The following is a 17,965-nucleotide window of genomic DNA, read 5'->3' on the forward strand; positions in this document are numbered from 1 at the left end:
GGACATGCCTATTTTTCTCTCTAAGAATACTGGAGGAATTGGTTCTATCTCGATTCAAGATGCCTCCAGTAGAACTTTTTGATAGATCCTCTGATCCATTGGACCACATTGAGGGCTATCGTGCCCTCATGATACTTTAGGGGTCCTTAGATGCCCTTCTCTGTCTTGCTTTCCTAACCACACTCAGGAAGTCAGCACAAGCATAGTACCCCAATCTCCAGTCGAAGATCATCACTCTTTTGAGTAGCTCGACAGATAGTTGTTACGTAGTTTGGTAGCAATCGATCCCGATCGATGAACTTCGATAGCTCTTTTCTATCCAGCAAAAAGAGGGAAAGTCACTGTGCAATTACATAACCTGCTTTAACACACCCATGCTAGAAATTTACAACCTCAATGAGGAGGTTGTGACATCAGTTCTGAAGACAAGACTTCAGAGCAATTGCCTAATTTTCTCCCTCGATAAGAATTTTTTTAGGGACTATGCCAACCTCCTCACCTATGCTCGAAAGAATATGTAGACTGAGGAAGCAGCGGCCATCCACTGACAGAATGAGAAAAGCAAGAAAGAAGAAAATAAGAAGTACTCTTGGGATGACCCCAAGGGTCCTCGGTGTATGGCCAAGTCCTCTTGCCAACCAAAGAATCTGAGGCCAAAGAGCCCACTTCATCGGTTTGACATCTATACCCCCTATTTGCACCTCAGTCCTAAATTCTCATGGAAATTAAGGGAGAGAAATACTTTCGTTGGCCAAAGTCGATGAAGGCACCACCAATGAGGCGAAATTAGAATAAGTACTATCAATTCCATCACGACGTCAACCATAACATCGAGGAGTGTCACCAACTGAAAGATAAGATTGAAGCTTGATTCAAAAAGGGTAACTCGAAAAGTATGTTCGAGAATGAGAACATCGGGCAATCAAATAGCCACCTCGATGCAAATCCTAGGAGGACAACATCAATCGCTCGACAGCTGACATCATCAACACAATCTCGAGGTTTGTCGGGGATAAGGGGATAAGGGTCAAATTGAGAATCCATCATCAAAGAGACAATAAATGGGTGATGTAATTTTTTTCTGATGAGGATATCCGAGAAGCTCAAACTCCTCATGATGATGTCGTTGTCATTTTTATGATGATAGCAAAATATGATGTAAAGACAATCCTTATTGATAATAGAAGCTCAGCCAAGATCTTAGTTTATGATGTTTTCCAAAAGATGAAACTACCAGCTGATCGACTGAGAAGAGCAAATACTCCCCTTATTGGATTTTCGAGGGATTCCATCCTGGTTGAAAGAGAGGTGACCTTACCTATCATAATGAGATAGGAGCCTCAGTAGGCTATGATGTAGTTGACTTTCTTGGTAGTCCAGGTTCCATCCACCTATAACACCATAATCAGCTAGCCTAGGCTTAATGTGCTCCGGATAATAGTATCTATGCACTATCTCTTGGTAAGATCCCCAACAAAGAATGAGATCAACGAGATTCAAGGAGATCAAATACTAGTTCACCAACATAGCTTCCGTAAAAAAAAAAAGCTCAAGAAATCTTTATGATTGAGAATCTCAACCATCTAGAAGAACTTAAAAAAGTATGACATGAACTTACTGAGCAGCTGGAGTCTGTGCTGCTCCAAGAGGAGGACCCAACCAAGATGATCCACATTGGGACCATGCTGCTAGCCAGCTTGTGAGCCCCCTTGCTATAGTTCTTGTGGGCAAATGCCGATATCTTCATTTGGTCGATGTTCGACATGCCAAGTATTTCTCTCAAAATCATTGTTTGCAAGTTAAATGCTGACCTTGAACATCATCTAATTCGACAACAAAAGAGAAGCTTCACATCAAATCGACAGCAAATGATGGGACAAACTCTTGACGATGAGCTTCATTTAGGAGATCTATTATATCTTGATTGACTGACGAATATAGTGATGGTGAAGAAGGCTAACGGCAAGTGAATAATATGCATCAACTATACCAATCTCATCAAAGCTTACCTAAGAAATAATTTTCTACTGTCATAGATTGACCAGCTCTTGGATGCCACTTTAGGACATAAGCTTCTAAACTTCATGGATGCCTTTTCTAGATATACCAGATCCAAATGACACCAGAGGACAAGAAAAAGATGGTATTTATAATCGATAAAGATTTGTATTGTTATAAAGTAATGCTGTTTGAATTAAAAAATATAGATACAACGTATCAATGTCTTATCAATAAGATATTCAAAAAGCAAATCGGTCACAATATAAAGATGTATATTGATGATATACTGAAAAAGAGTATCGAAGCAGATAGGCATATAGCTGATCTAAAGAAAGTTTTTAGGGAACCAAGGCAACATCCAATGAAGCTTAATCCCAAAGGTATACCTTCAGAGTTACTTCAAAAAAATTCTAGGGGTTCATGATGACAGAATGAAGATTCAAGAAGAATTCGAAGAAAATCCGAGTAATCCTCGAAATGAAGCACCCAATCTTCAAGAAAGATGTGTAGTGCTTCACAGGGTAAACAACCATCCTCAGCTAATTCATGTTGAAGTCAGTTGAAGATGCCTTCCCTTCTTCAAAGCCCAGTGTCAAACTAAGGACTTTGAGTGGATGGAGGAGTGCTAAGCTATATTTAAGGACCTTAAAGACTATCTCGAATCACCACCACTGCTATCCAAATCAGACATAGGTGAAATCTTGTACTTATATTTAGCTATTTCATCTTTTACAATGAGTTGGCTGATGATTCGAGGAGAAGGGAAGTCCAAAGGCCAACCTACTATGTGAGTAAGTTGCTACAAGATGCTAAGTCTAGGTATTCTAGATTGAAGAAGATTGTCCTCACCCTTATCACCTTGGCTCAGTAACTCCAACCTTACTTCCAAATCCATTCGATGGTGGGCTTGACCAACCAGCCCCTAAAAGCCATCCTGCATAGGCCTAACACCTCGGGATGAATGGGCGAAATTGGCAATCAACCTCAATGAGTTCGACATTAAGTATTGGCTCCAGCCTACCATGAAGGCTCAAGTTCTGACAGACTTCATTGCTAAGAATACCACTCCCGAGGAAGGAATAACTCCAAAGACATCCGAAGAAAAGGTCGATGGGCCCTAGTGGATCTTACATATTGATGGAGCCTTCAATTCTCAAGGTAGCGAGCTGGGCTCATTCTCACCATTCCGATGGGGTTGTGATCGAATATGCATTACCGTTCAATGTCAATACCTTGAATAATGTAGCTGAGTGTGAGGCACTAATCATTGGCCTCAACATTGCCAAGGAGCTTGGGGTGGAATGATTCATAGCCTTCATCGACTCATAATTGGTTGTCGGCCATGTTTAGGGAGAGGGTGAGGCTTGAGAGCAAACGATGAATAAGTATATGTAAAGAATCAAGAAGCTGTCCTCAGCTTTTAAGAAGTTCAAAGTTCAGTAGATACCAAGAACTGAAAATGCTCGAGCAGATACGCTATCCTAACTAGCTATGTCGAAGGGCACCAAGCTCAACCAGAAGGTCCTCATTGAGCACCTATGGTCATGCAGGCCGATCATGAGCCAAGCTAGATAGAGATAAAGATGGCAATGGGTAGAGTGCCTACAAAATTTGCCCTACCCATATCCGAACCCATTTAAAATCTTACTACCTGAACCTGTCCCAAATCTGGTCATGAAATTAACTAGAAATCCCAAACCCATCTCATGTAAAATTGGTATACTCGCTGAGTACCTGAAGCTGTCTGACTAACCCTTATTCACATTATTATGAGAATGGGATCAATAAATCAAAAATTTTGTAGCCAAAAAAGAATCATTTTGATCAAAAATCTCCATATCCTACAAAATATTGTGCTTCTACCAAGAATAAGCCCTCAAAAACCCAAGGGACCAACTCACACTGCCACAACTGGAACCTAAAAACCCCTCCGACTTCCCTTGGGATCTCTCCTTCCTTACAGATCTCTGAAATAGAGAATCAAATGAAAAGAAAAAGAAATGAAATGAAAAAAAAAAAAAAACATCACGAATCCATGTGGAAAAATATCTTATCTTTTTAATTTTTTCTTTTTCATTGATTTTCCTATGTTTTCCCCAAATTTTTTCTTTGTTTTTTTTTGTCCCTAGGAGTCTCAATCAGGTGGGAGGCTTGGAGCCTTTAGATAAAAAATCTCCCAAATCACACAAAATATCATGCTTCTATCAAGATTAAGCTCTCAAACCTAAAGGGACCAACTCATACTACCACAACTCCTACAAAATCTCATATGCTAAAGGAAAAATCCTCAACAAAAACCTAAGAAACCCCTCCCATCTCCCTCAAGTGCTCTTATTTCCCATGGATATCCAAAGAAAGAGAATGAAATGAAAAAAAAACAAGAAGGGAAAAGGAAAAAAAGGGATCAATCTATGTGGGAAAAGGTCTTACCTTTCAATTTTTTTCACTTTTTCTTTGTTTTTGTTGATATTTCTTGTGTTTTCCCCTGATTTTTCCTCTATTTTTTCTATCCTCAAGAGTCTTAATTGGGTGGGAGGCTTGGAGTGGCCGATAGAGAAGCTTAGACATTGGCTAGAGCTTTATATTAGTGTTTATATGTAAGTGGGTTTGGATAGCGAGTATCTAAGTGGTAAATTCCAAACCCATCCCAAATCTGAATAGGTTTTAGTTTTAAATTTTAAACCCATCTCAAATCCTATTAGGATATATTAGATGGATCCTATTAGAATTTGGAATGTGTTGGATACCCAAAAGACTCATCTAACTGCCATCTCTAGATGGAGAACTACAACAAACAAGTCAATTCCAACCAACTATGAGCAAACCTCGATCTGCTAGAGGAGACAAGGGAATGAGCTTAGATCAAAATAGCTTCATATCAACAGTGAGTAGCCTGCTACTACAACATCAGAATTAAACTGGAGATCTTTCAACCTGGTGACCTTGTACTTCGGCGAGCTAAGGTGTCCAAGCCCATTGAGCAAAAAAGCAATTCCCTAATTGGGAAGGTCCATATATGATCTCAGAGGTCATCCGACCAAGAGCCTATAGGTTAGATGAGCTGATAGCAAGGCGATTCTCCGAACTTGAATTGCTGAAAATCTAAGGATGTATCACCAATAAGCTTCTAAGTCTGTATTATTGAAAAATCAATAAATATACATTGGTCTTCTCGATTTTCTTTCAAAAAAATCTTTCAATATATAAGAAATTGGATTGAATAGATTTAAAGACACCATAAACCTAGCCAGGACCTCTAGCAAAGAAAGACTGGAGATGTATCTATCAATAGAAGACACCTGGGCTTTGGTCTAGACCTCCATCAAGTCAGCATACCAATATCTTAGAGATATCCTGGCTTTGACTATGACCTCCAAAAATGTACCTAACTAATAACCAGCATAGGAGACACCCATACTCTAGCTTGGACCTCTATGAATCGGTATGCCAGCATCTCAGAGATATCTCATCTCTGACAAGGACCTCCAAAAATATGCTTGATTGACAATTAGTATAGGTGACACCCGAGCTCTAGCCTGGACCTCCATCGAGTTAGGGTACCAGCACCTTGGAGACCTCTATCGAGTTGGTGTATCGACACCTTAGAGATATCCTAGCTCTAGTTAGAACCTTCAAAAATATGCTTGGTTGATAACCGACACTGAAGACACCTAGGCTCTGGCTTGGACCTCCATCAAGTCGGCGTACTGGCATCTCAAAGATATTCTGGCTCTAGCTAGGACCAGCATAAATATGCTTGGTTGATAATCGATATGAGAGACACTCGAGCTTCAACTTGGACCTCCACCAAATCAGCATACTGACACCTTAGAGATATTCCGACTCCACTAGGTCCTCCTATGTCAATCATTGAAGATCGCCTTGAATCCAATCTCAAATTTAGGTAATGTTCGAAGGCAACACATGATCATATGAAGGCTCTGGCTCTTGCTAGAGATCGATCTCAAGAAAATCAGATAAGGATTACTTCAGCCAAGCCTATCATGCCTGCATTGATGACCAGCCCTCAATAGTTAATTCGAACCCTGACTTGATCCCAAACTCGAGTTTGCCTCGATGGCCGACCTTAATAAGGATAAAATTGACTGCAGTTCTTTTTCGAACTAAAGTTCGCATCATTTATATGCTGAGAATCTATTTATGATCTTAAAGACTTAAATATCTCAAGCAATAAAGGATCAAAGCAACAAAAAGATATAAAAATAAGATTCTTTCCATTCCAAAGTATTGTGTTACATTCACTTTGGTTGCAAGTTAGAGATACGAAAAGCAAAAAAATATAAAATTGAGGAGCAATGATCTCAGTTTCGGACTCAAAGACCACTTTGGGCAGATCCTCAGCTGTTAGGCCCTTTCCAATCCAAAATTTTGCCACCAATGAAACTATAATTTCTACATTTGTAGGGATGGTCGATGCTATCTTGTTCAACTATACTAGATCGGCATTAAGGCTCACAACTAATGACCTATAAGAACATTAATTAGGGCGATGGGATTAGCGGTTGGTGTGGCATCTGATGTGTACTCCACTGACCTTAGTTCAATCCTCTGGATTCATCTCTAACAGTACTGCCAAGGTAGGAGCAACACCTACCCTATTGTCCTCTGTCGTGTTTGTCCGGGGTGTTGTCAAGGGAGTGACATAGTATTCACATCATTTTCCTCAACCTCATCTTCACTCACCTTGAGATTTAGACAACCTACATGAACTCTTAGGAAGAGCCGAGCCACTTGAGCCTTGCATAAATTGAAGCCTATGGTGAAGGCAGACATAGAGCCCTCTGCGATCTCTACCTCAAATGCTTCTGAGGCCTTATATTCCACTACAGTCTGGAGTTTGGCCTCAATAATAGTTAATGATTTCTCCTTGGTTGCCTTCTTCTTGCTTACGATAAGCTTTGACTCAACCATCCTCCAAGCTGCTACAACTGCCACTGGTTCCCTCCCCAGTTTAGTTACCTTTTTCTACTGGATGTCAGCTGCTGTCTTATCATAGGCAACCTTCACCTCAAGGATCCCCATCTCTTCGTAGGCCTCCTAATGCTCGAATAAGGCCCATGAGGCCTTCACTTCAGCATCTGGGACATAGCCCTCGCCAGCTCAAACCTCACCCTCCAACTCCCACCTCATATCACAGAAGTTCAAAATCCCTTTTTTGAGCATAGCGAAGTCACGAAGAAGCTACAATAAGAAAAAGGTCAAATGCTAGAGTCATGAAGATAAAAAAAGATCGAACTAAGAGAGAGAGAGAGAAGGAACAAGAAAAAGAGAGCTCACTGCGAGGAGCTCAGAGAATCTTGAACTCATGATCTCTTCTACTCAGTGAGTTTTACTCATTGACCAGTCCGCTGGTAGAAAAATAATTTGCATAACTCTTGAGGCACAGCAAGACTACTTCAAGCTCATTGTCAACCTCCAGTGGTTCATTACTGGAGGACCCTAGTGTCGGTGTCGACCCAAGTGGAGGAGCAGCCATTTGGTTCTTCTCCTTTGTTGTTGGTGCCTCACCAGTAGGAAAGCAGAATCTCTTCTTCAGAGCAGATCGTAGTGACTCCAAAGTTGACCTCATCACTATAATAGCAAATAAGAATTTAGTATCCAATCAGATATAAAAATGAAATTAAAGCTAAAAGCTTAAATTTGGTAGGTCGACCATACCCCAAGGACTGATCGAGTTAACACTAGCATCATACAGAGGCTGGTTGGATAGGAGCTCCTTCATTGGAAGAATCTCTATATGCTACAGTTTGTGAAGATGCTCTTTATCCTCAGAGAGCAACTCAATATATTTATTCTAAGAAGTTAGTGAGTGCCTCCAGATATAGTTAAAGCCCCATGGAAGATTAGAGGAAATAAAGAAGAAATAACTTTTCTAACTATGGATAGAGGAAGGCAATCTTGTAATGAAGTATGACCTGTATTATGAGATTGAATAGGATTCAATTCTCATACCTATTTAAAGGGATCTCCCTTAAGGTCCCTAAGGCATCCAACCAGCACCTCACATGCCACAAAGGAGACTCCCCACGCCCTCTCTTCCTCTCCCTTCTCCCCTCCCCTTAGACGTCCACACGTCTCTTCACTTGGGACATCCCACATTGTTCCATGCCCAAGGCTGATTAGCCTCTTTTGTTCGTTGGTTTCCACCTACTGGTAGCAGCACAAATAAAGAGAGAAGGTTAAAGAAGAGGAGAAGAAGAAGATTAAGGAAAGAGATCAAGTGTTGATCGTGATCCAAGCTTCGTTCAGATTCAGTAGGCTATTTTTTTAAAGAAAAAATTTAATTTAAAGAGGACCATTCCAAACTGATCTTGAGTGGATACCTGTAAAGGTCGGATACTTGTGTGGCTAGAAGAAAAATTTTTTTCTTCTAGATTCAGATTTGAAGAAAGAGATTGCGAAATAGATATATAAATTGATCATAATTTGAATTTCAGTATTTGTCAATTTCAGCACATGAACTAGATCCTTGTGATTTTATATTTTTATGCATGCATGATTTTGATTAAAAATATTTTAATCTTATATTCTACTGTGGTATTTAGAAAATAAAATTTTGAAACACACATATATGCCTCAAACCTCGAATTTTAACGGTAGTATCAGAGCCATGGATTTCATATTGCTGAAATTATCATACATATTTTGAAAAGAGTTTTAAAATCTAATTTTTCTTTGATACATAAGATGTATAAATGAATCTTTGAATCTGATATTTTATTTTGAGTTTGATTTTAGAACATATAGTTGATATATCAAAGCATGGATAGATCTGAATTTTGATCCAGAAAGAGTTCTAGTTCATGTTTATATGATACATAGATGCATGCATGAAACCTGAAATTTTATATGATCTGAATTTTGATTCATATATGTGATATATGATTGCATATTTAGATCATAAATTTATTTTTGATATTATTCATAATTAGTATATGAGATATATGATATCATGTAGTAGATCTAAATTTTATTTAGATCTAAATTTTACATGCATATATGTGATATATGTTTGTATGTTAAATCTAAAAATTATTTTTATAATTTAAAACTTACTTTCATACAAAGAATTTAGATCTAAAATTTGATTTTAGAATCTAAAATTTATGTTTGTACATGAGGATTTTGGTTATGAAAAAATTATAAATTAGATCATATAATAAGATTGCATCTAAGGTTTATGATTTGAGTCATATGGGTCTAATTCGATTAAGTAATTGATTGAACCAAGTCAAGTATTGATTAGGGTCAGATCAATTAAGTTAAATGATCATACAATTATTGTTAATCAAATTGATTGAGTCTCATATGTAGAATCGATTAACCTAAAGACCTAATTTGGCTCGATGGTTTGAGTCTGATTCACTAGAGTTAACCTATTTGGACCAATTGACCTATTGGTGTCTTAGATAAATAACTGAGATATAATTATTTAATTGGTTATATTTGCTTACCTGATCAATTTATTGGTGTCTAAAGAAAGCAATGGGGGACCCTCACCGATCTCTACTTACCTGATCAATTTGAAAGATTGAGTCTTAAATTGGGTTGCTTAGTAGTTTGGTTTAGCTCTTGCCAATTAGATTAATCATATGATGACTGATTAGATGAGGCCTAAATCTAAACCTTTCTACAAATATTAAGTCCATAGGTCTTCCACTATTGTGATGTGCGGGCATGCTACCGACGTTGATTGTTCTCGGCTGGTCACAGTAGTTCAGTTATATTGGAAACATGCAACCACTCTATTAGCAAAAAATTACTCTAGGATAAGGATAGGGTTGGGCCCAATAACTATTAGGTGAAGAATCCAATGACGGTCTTGCATCTACTTGTGAACAGTGAGTCAGACTTAACTAAGGAGTACGAACAATAACTATTAGGTGAGCCCATTTGACTTAGAGACCAAGTTACTGCAACATGTTTAGAAAAGCATCTGGACAAAGAGTTGCCTACGCAACGGTGTGCCTGTTACCAATAACTGGTAGGTGAGGTGCATGTCATCGGTGGGATTGCAGCACCCACTAAGAATTCTTTATCGTGTTAGGATTTTCATTTTCTTTTTGAAGAGTAGAGAGATTCGATAAATTAGTGGAAGTCATTGTTTGCATCTTAAAGTCTCTAAAAGCAAATATAACAATTAAGTACAAAAGTCTAACTTGAATCTTTACTCTCACAGTGAAACAATGTCAGCTTCAAACCCTCTAGTCTGTATCTTTGAACTAATCATTTGACTAGTACCAATTACAAAGACTGGCTCAAAACCTCAGGATTATCCTGACCTCTAAAAAACTAGGTCATGTACTCGATCAGAAATCCATAGTACTACCAAACCATCCTACTGCTGAGCAAAGGATTACTTTTGAGAAATGGATGGATGAAGACAGTTGGATTAAGTATTATGTGCTGGCATCTATGTCAAATGAGTTGCAAAGCTAGCATGAGCATATGCCTACTGCTAGGGCTATGATCACTCACCTACAAGAGTTGTATGGTGAGCAGAGCCGCACAGCATGTTTTGAGATGTCCAAAAAACTCTTTAATCTGAAGATACGCAAAGGACAGTCAATCCATGAGTATTGTATGACAGTGATCAAGGACATTGAGGAGCTTGGAAAGCTCGAGCTAGAAATACAAAAAAAAATTGCAGATGGATCTGATCTTTCAATCCCTTACAAGTTCATATAGTTAATTTATTATAAATTTTTATATGAACAAGCTCAATTGCACTATACCCGAACTAGTCAATATATTGGTCACTATCGAGAGAACCTTGAAGAGTTCAAGGGGTATTGTTATCTCTGTGGAGCGAATTTCTTCTAAGAGAAAGTCTACTGGGAAGAAGAAGGCAAAATCTGCTAAGAAGCAGAAAAAGAAAAATTGGCTAAAGAAGGAAGTTCTTCGCAAGGCCGAAGCAAAGAGAAAATATTTTCACTGTCATGCTGAAGGCCACTAGAGGAGGAACTGTTCAAAATATCTGAAGATCCTAAAAACTAAAAAAAATGATAAACCTTCCGAAGGTATGCTCGTAATTGAATCTAACCTTACGATTTTTTTTACTTCTAATTGAATATTAGACTCTGGCTCGAGTGCTCATATATGTACCTCAATGCAAGGTCTGATAAAAAGTAGAAGGTTGAGAGAAGGTGACATGATCCTTCGGATTGGCAATGGAGCAAAGATTACTGCAGAGGCTGTTGGCACTTACCCTCTTCGATTACCGTCTGATCATAGATTAGATTTAAAGGACTGTTTCTATGTTCTTGTAGCTAGTCGGAATTTAATTTTCGTATCTGTGCTAGCACAAGAAGATTTTAAAATTTATTTCAATAAAAACTTTTATTCTATTTATTTACAAAATAAATTGATTGCATGAGGTTTTTTAATTGACAGTCTTTATTACTTACATGTTGATGCGAATGTGAACTTAAACGAGCAAATAGTGAGTGCTGTAGGCCAAAAGAGATCTAGAGATAAAATTAACCAGAAGTACTTGTGGCACCATAGAATAGGCCATATTGGAGAGGACAGGATAAATAGACTGAAAAAGGATGGGATCTTTAGCTCTCTTAACCCAGAGTCGTATCCAGCTTGCGAATCCTGCCTTCGAAAAAAAATAGCCAAGTTACCCTTTGTAGGACATCGGGAGAAGGCCACTGAGTTACTCGTCCTGGTACACACCGACGTGTGTGGACCATTTGATGTATAGACCAAAGATGGTTATACCTACTTTATTATCTTTATCGATGATTTGTCTAGGTACGGATATGTGTATATAATGAAACACAAGTCTGAGATCTTTGAAAGGTTCAAAGAATTCAAACATAAGGTAAAAAAATAAACTAGCAAACCTGTTAAGGTTCTTCGATCTGATTGAGGAGGTGAATATCTTAGTCAAAAATTTTTGAGATATCTTAAGGACAACGGTATAATCTCTCAATGGACGCCTCCTAAAATATCTCAGCTTAATAGGGTATCTGAAAGGAGGAGCAGGATCCTATTGGATATGGTTAAGTCCATGATGAGCTTCACTGACCTACCCTTATATCTTTGGAGACATGCCTTATTAATCGCAATTCACCTGTTGAATAGGATTCCATTAAAGTCCGTTCCTACTATGCCGTATGAGATATGGTTCGATAAGAAGTCGAGTCTAGGTTATTTTAAGACTTGAAGATATCCGACCTATGTCAAGAGATAAATGGCAGATAAGTTAGAGGATAGATCTGTAATAGCTTATTTTATAGGGTATCCTAAAGAATCCATGGGATACTATTTCTACTTTTCACAAGATCACAATATGATTGTGAGTCGGAACGCCATATTTCTAGAAAAATAGTTTATCCAAGATAGTGGCAGTAGGAGGTTAGTTGAGCTCAAAGAGAAGGTCTCTGAAGAGCCAAGAGCTATAGATCCTCAGGAATCCATTGTCCATCAGCCAGTAGTAGATGTTCATCCACCGCCTCATAAATCTAGCAGGATCTTCCGACCTCCTGAAAGATACATAGATATACTTACGAAGAAAGTAAAAAAAATATTCCTTATGAGAGATAGGGGTCATAGTGATGATCCTACCATCTTTGACGAGGTGATATCTGACATCGATTTTGAGAAATGGTTAGATACTATGAAGTCAGAAATTAACTCGATGCACTCGAACCAAATCTAGACCTTAGTGGATCCACTTGAGAGTATTGTACCTATTGGGTGTAAATAGATCTACAACAGGAAGATAGGTGCCGATGGTAAGATTGAGACCTATAAAGCTAGACTTGTGGCTAAAGATTATAGTCAGCGTGAGGACATTAATTATCAAAAAATCTTCTCGTTTGTAGCCATACTGAAATTCATCCACACTCTACTTGCTATTATAGCCTACTATGATTATGAAATCTGGCAAATGGATGTGAAAACTATCTTCCTGAATAGATATCTTAAGAAAAATATCTATATGGAGCAACTTATAGGTTTCACATCTGGTGATGGTGATCACAGAGTCTGCAAGCTACAAAAGTCCATATACGAATTAAAGCAAGCTTCTCGGAGTTGAAACCATCATTTTGATAAGACAATCAAATCGTTTAATTTCATCAAAAATGAAGAGCAACTATGTGTATATAAAAGGGTCAGTGGGAGTGCGATAACATTCTTCGTATTGTACGAGGATGATATTCTCCTCATTGAAAATGATATTCCTATGCTGACCACAGTCAAAAGATGGTTGTCGAAGGAATTCTCCATGAAAGACCTGGAGGAAGCATCCTATATTCTCAGAATAAAGGTCTATAGGGATAGATCTAAACGGATGCTAGGTCTGTTACAAAAGCTGTACATAGAGAAAGTGCTGAAAAGGTTCAGCACGAAAAACTCCAAAAGAGGACTTTTACCTCTTAAGCATGGTATTAATCTTTCCAAGATGATGTATCCGACCACATCTGAGGAGGTGCAACGCATAAGTAAGATCCCTCATGCCTCGACAATAGGGAGCCTCATATACGTCATGCTATGTACTCGACCTGATATTGCCATTGCTGTGAGTGTTACGAGTAGGTATCAATCGAATCCAAATGAGAAGCACTAGATAGCTGTAAAGAACATTCTTAAGTACTTGAGAAGGACTAAGAATTTGTTCTTAATCTTTGGAGGAGATTCTGAGTTGCGAGTCGAGGGTGTATTCTTGTTTAATATATTGGAAGGGTTTTGAGTAATCGATTAATGGAAGTTGACTATGTTGTAGATGTGTAGGATGAATTCTGATTCTAATATTAGTTATAGAACTGAATGTCATGCCATTAGATGCCATGACACAGTACTTGCAAAGACAATGGCACCATAGCCCTTGCTAAGGAGCCAAGATCTCACCAGAAGTTTAAGCACATAAAGCAGCAATATACGCGACTATCTCGAAAGGAAACATGTCAAGGTGCGAAGAGTGGACTCCATGGCTAACGTGGCAGACCCGCTGACTATGCAATTGAGCCAATCAAAAATGAAAGTCCACCTTGAGAAGATGGGACTTAGATTTGTGGTCAATTAGCTTTAGTCCAAATGGAAGATTGTTAAATATATGTCCTAAAAATCAATATGGCTGACACAGTGTAATAACTCTAGTATACAATTTTATACTTAATACATTGATTTGATCAATAAAAAAATAAATTTATTTTTTATTCAAGTATGATGTATCTTTGAATCATCCATGGAATTAGTTTTGATACATATTCTCAAGGTGTTGAGAATTAGAGACATGTATTTAATTTCTAAATACTCTCGGTTATAGGATTATCATGAGGATGGTGATCAATCCGGATAGACTGACTCATAAATCGCTTCCTTCAGAATAGATGAGTCTCTGATCTACAGTGTAGAGATACTGGACGACGAGTGTAGGTAGTTGTTAGAGAATAACTAGTACTGAGAGTGACCATACGAGAGATCACTTGGATTTCTATTTGATCGTCAGTAATCATCTCGATGCTATAGTTATGTGAATGATCTTTTGATCTAAGATTGTACTACTGCCCGCAATGAGGCTATTAGAGTTTGACTGATACATAAACATGGGTCTCAATGAGCCCTTGTAGTGGATGTTGACGATAGTTGGTTTACTGTAGGGGTAGGGTGCATATCAAGATAGGATCTATCAATCTTGGTAAAAAAGAGTAGTCCTATGAGATTTGAGAAACTAAGTCCGAGAATCTATAGCCACAGTAGTGTGATTGATGGAAAAGAATTTTCATAAAAATTACAACTGGACTTGAGCTAATCAAATCTATCATATGACTGATGTTGAGGTTTGATAATTTATACATGATCTGCCATCTAGTCGGGACTCACGATAGAGGAACTGAATCACATATTAACTACACCTAGAGGTTCATTTCAGTTCTATTGGGGTGCCACTACATACTGCTAGGTGTCACTGATGGATTGTGAGAGCTCACTAGAGTTATTTTGGATCAACAATCCTTGATGAGTTAGAGTGAAATTGTTCTGACCCATTGAAAAGAGTTTCAATGATACCTTGATAGAGATCATTGTATATCTCACTACCAGATATAATTAAACCCATGGGATCATACAACAAAGGGATTAGGTCTGGAATTAGCAATTGAGCTTATGAAGTGTTAATTGGATTTAGAGAAATTCGATTGGGTTCAAAATAACCTTTCTAGTACATAGTTGGACCCAATTCTTTTTTTCATTTGGATTTCTTATTTGATAAGATAATTCAAACTTAATTACCTGCTAATAACCTACATGAATTAGATTCATGATACTCCAATTGTTGGGTGTCAAAAGTTTTGGATCAATTGAATTAAGGATGCGAGTCCCTAATTAATTTTCTTAATAGTATATCTTGGGCACCACCTTGATTTGATCAAGTTGGGTGTGTCCTATGATTAGAGGGCCTCTTGATCTTATATGGGATATTCCTTGGGTGTGTTTTGGGGTGTGAAATAATGGTGCAAGGACTTCAATTACTGGCGCCTAAAGGGTATCCTAAAATAAGTTAGATAACTTAAGTTATTAGAAAACCCAATATAAGTAGGACTTGTATTATGAGATTGAATAGGATTCAATCCTTAAGCCTATTTAAAGGGACCTCCTTTAAGGTTCCTAGAGCATCCAACCAGCACCCCACATGCCACAAAGGAGACTCCCCATGTCCTCTCTTCCTCTCCCTTCTCCCCTCCCCTTGGACATCCACACATCCCTTTACTTGAGACGTCCCACATTGTTCCACACCCAAGGCTGATTGGACTCTTTTGTTTGCTGGTTTTCACCTGCTGGCACAAACAAAGGGAGAAAGATAAAGAAGAGGAGAAGAAGAAGATCAAAGAAAGAGATCAAGTGTTGATCGCGATCTAGGCTTTGTTCAGATTCAGCAGGCTGAATTTTCTTAAAGAAAAAAATTTAATTTGAAGAGAGCTGTTCCAGACTGATCTCGAGTGAATACTCATAGAGTCCGGACACTTGTGTGGTTAGAAAAAAATCTCTTCTCTTTTAGATCCAGATTTGAAGAAAGAGATTGCGAAATAGGTATGTGAATTGATCACAATCTAAATTTCAGCATATGTCAATTTCAGCACATAAACTAGATCTTTGTAGTTTTATGCTTTTATGCATACATGATTCAGATTAAAAATGTTTGAATCTTGTATTTTACTACGGTGTTTAAAAAATAAAATTTTGAAATACACATGTATGCCTCAAACCTCGAATTTCAACAAAACATGCACTCTGCCACATGTCAACCTTAGGTACGATGCGACAACAATCAAGGGATCCTTGGAATTGAATATTTTAAATGATCTTTGCATGCTACCTCGGTTCTAGCATCTTCTTGGAAGCTGGAGTCCGAGATTCTCTATATACTAATAGTGGCACAAGTCTTAACATGAATCCGAAGCCGACCTTGAATATACCTAATAACTGAAAAATAGTTCTCTCGACAAACTACTTCCATCATCCAAAGTAAGCAAGCTACTTCGAACTCAGGAGTGAGGGGCAAGTGTTAGGGTATAAGACTTCAGATGGGCCATTTTTTGCCGATTGGAGCACTTCGGCTTAAGATCCAAACAACCTAAATCATGTCAGAGTTTGATTTGGGGGAAGATAGTATAAGCCAATGACCCCGGGTAACAGCTGACCCCATCACCAACTAAATGTTGATTTAGTAGATACTGACTCCAGCTCAGTAGAAGTCGACCCAGACATCAAATAATACTGTCTCGAGGATTGTAACTTCTTATACATTCAACAATCCTCAGATTCAAACCGAGGGTGCGTCCCGATAACATGATGATCTCAAGCCATCGGCCATCTCAATGGTGGGTTATGTTATCAAAATCTCTTAATGATTTTCAGAATGTAGACAATTGGCACTACGACTAATAATCATAATTTATAAGTTAGTGGACAGATTTATTATCCTAATCGCTTATCTAATCAAAGTCTAACAACCTATAATATTAGAGTCTAACAACCTACTAGATTTAGGCATAGCCATCTACAGCTCCATCTCTATATAAAAAAGCAACGAAGAGATCTTAAAATAAAAAAAAAAATATGCTTACAGAGAATAGTATCCACACTTTCTTCTCATTTTCTCTCTTTTTTTTTTTTCTATTCTTAAGCTTTAACTAATTAACTTAAGCATCGAAGCACCCTCCGTCGGAGTACCTCTAATGTGTGAGGACTTTCATTGCAGATTTTCTTGGGAGGAAGTGTCTCTTCAATTAGATTCAAGCTTCATGTCGATGGGCGATCCATGTTAGTTCCGAGCTCTAAGGCAAGTTTCATACTGTATGTATATTCAACCAAGTTTCTATTGAATCAGCAGATTAAATCAAACAAACTCCACTGCACACATACAAAAAAAAGAAAAAAAGAAACAAATATCTACCCTGCTGTAAATCATTTGGTTTATCATTATTTTATTTGCTCAGGTATTTCATTGTAACTTGTTGGATTGATAGCTCACCAATCCTGTGAAAGCATGTGGGGAGTTTGCTAATGGACAAGGACGACTGAGTCACGGTCTCAAGTCTTGGTTCAATTCATGCTCTATTTACTCCAGTCCGCCAGGACCAAACAGCCTTTTGAAGACCACGGCCAATGTTGGTCTCCAGACAAACTAACAAACAAGGAGACTATTACATAAATTTGGCTTTTGCCAGTGGATCATGTTCTGCCATGACATAATAACTTAAAGACTGTCCCTCGGGGCTACTAACTTTTACTACTTTTAAGGCGATGCTCACGTCTTCCCACGTAGCGTGGTTCCTAGAATCCAAGGTGCTCGCTGGCACAAACAAAAGAAGATTAAAACACGCACAACAGCAGTAATATGAGATGTTTCATTTCACTTGATCTTAGGGGACTTCACCAAAGTAATCCACACAATACAATAAATGTTAAAACCGATTATATGTGGTTG

Source organism: Elaeis guineensis, chromosome 6 (assembly GCF_000442705.2).
Source record: "Elaeis guineensis isolate ETL-2024a chromosome 6, EG11, whole genome shotgun sequence".
Lineage (NCBI taxonomy): Eukaryota > Viridiplantae > Streptophyta > Magnoliopsida > Arecales > Arecaceae > Elaeis > Elaeis guineensis.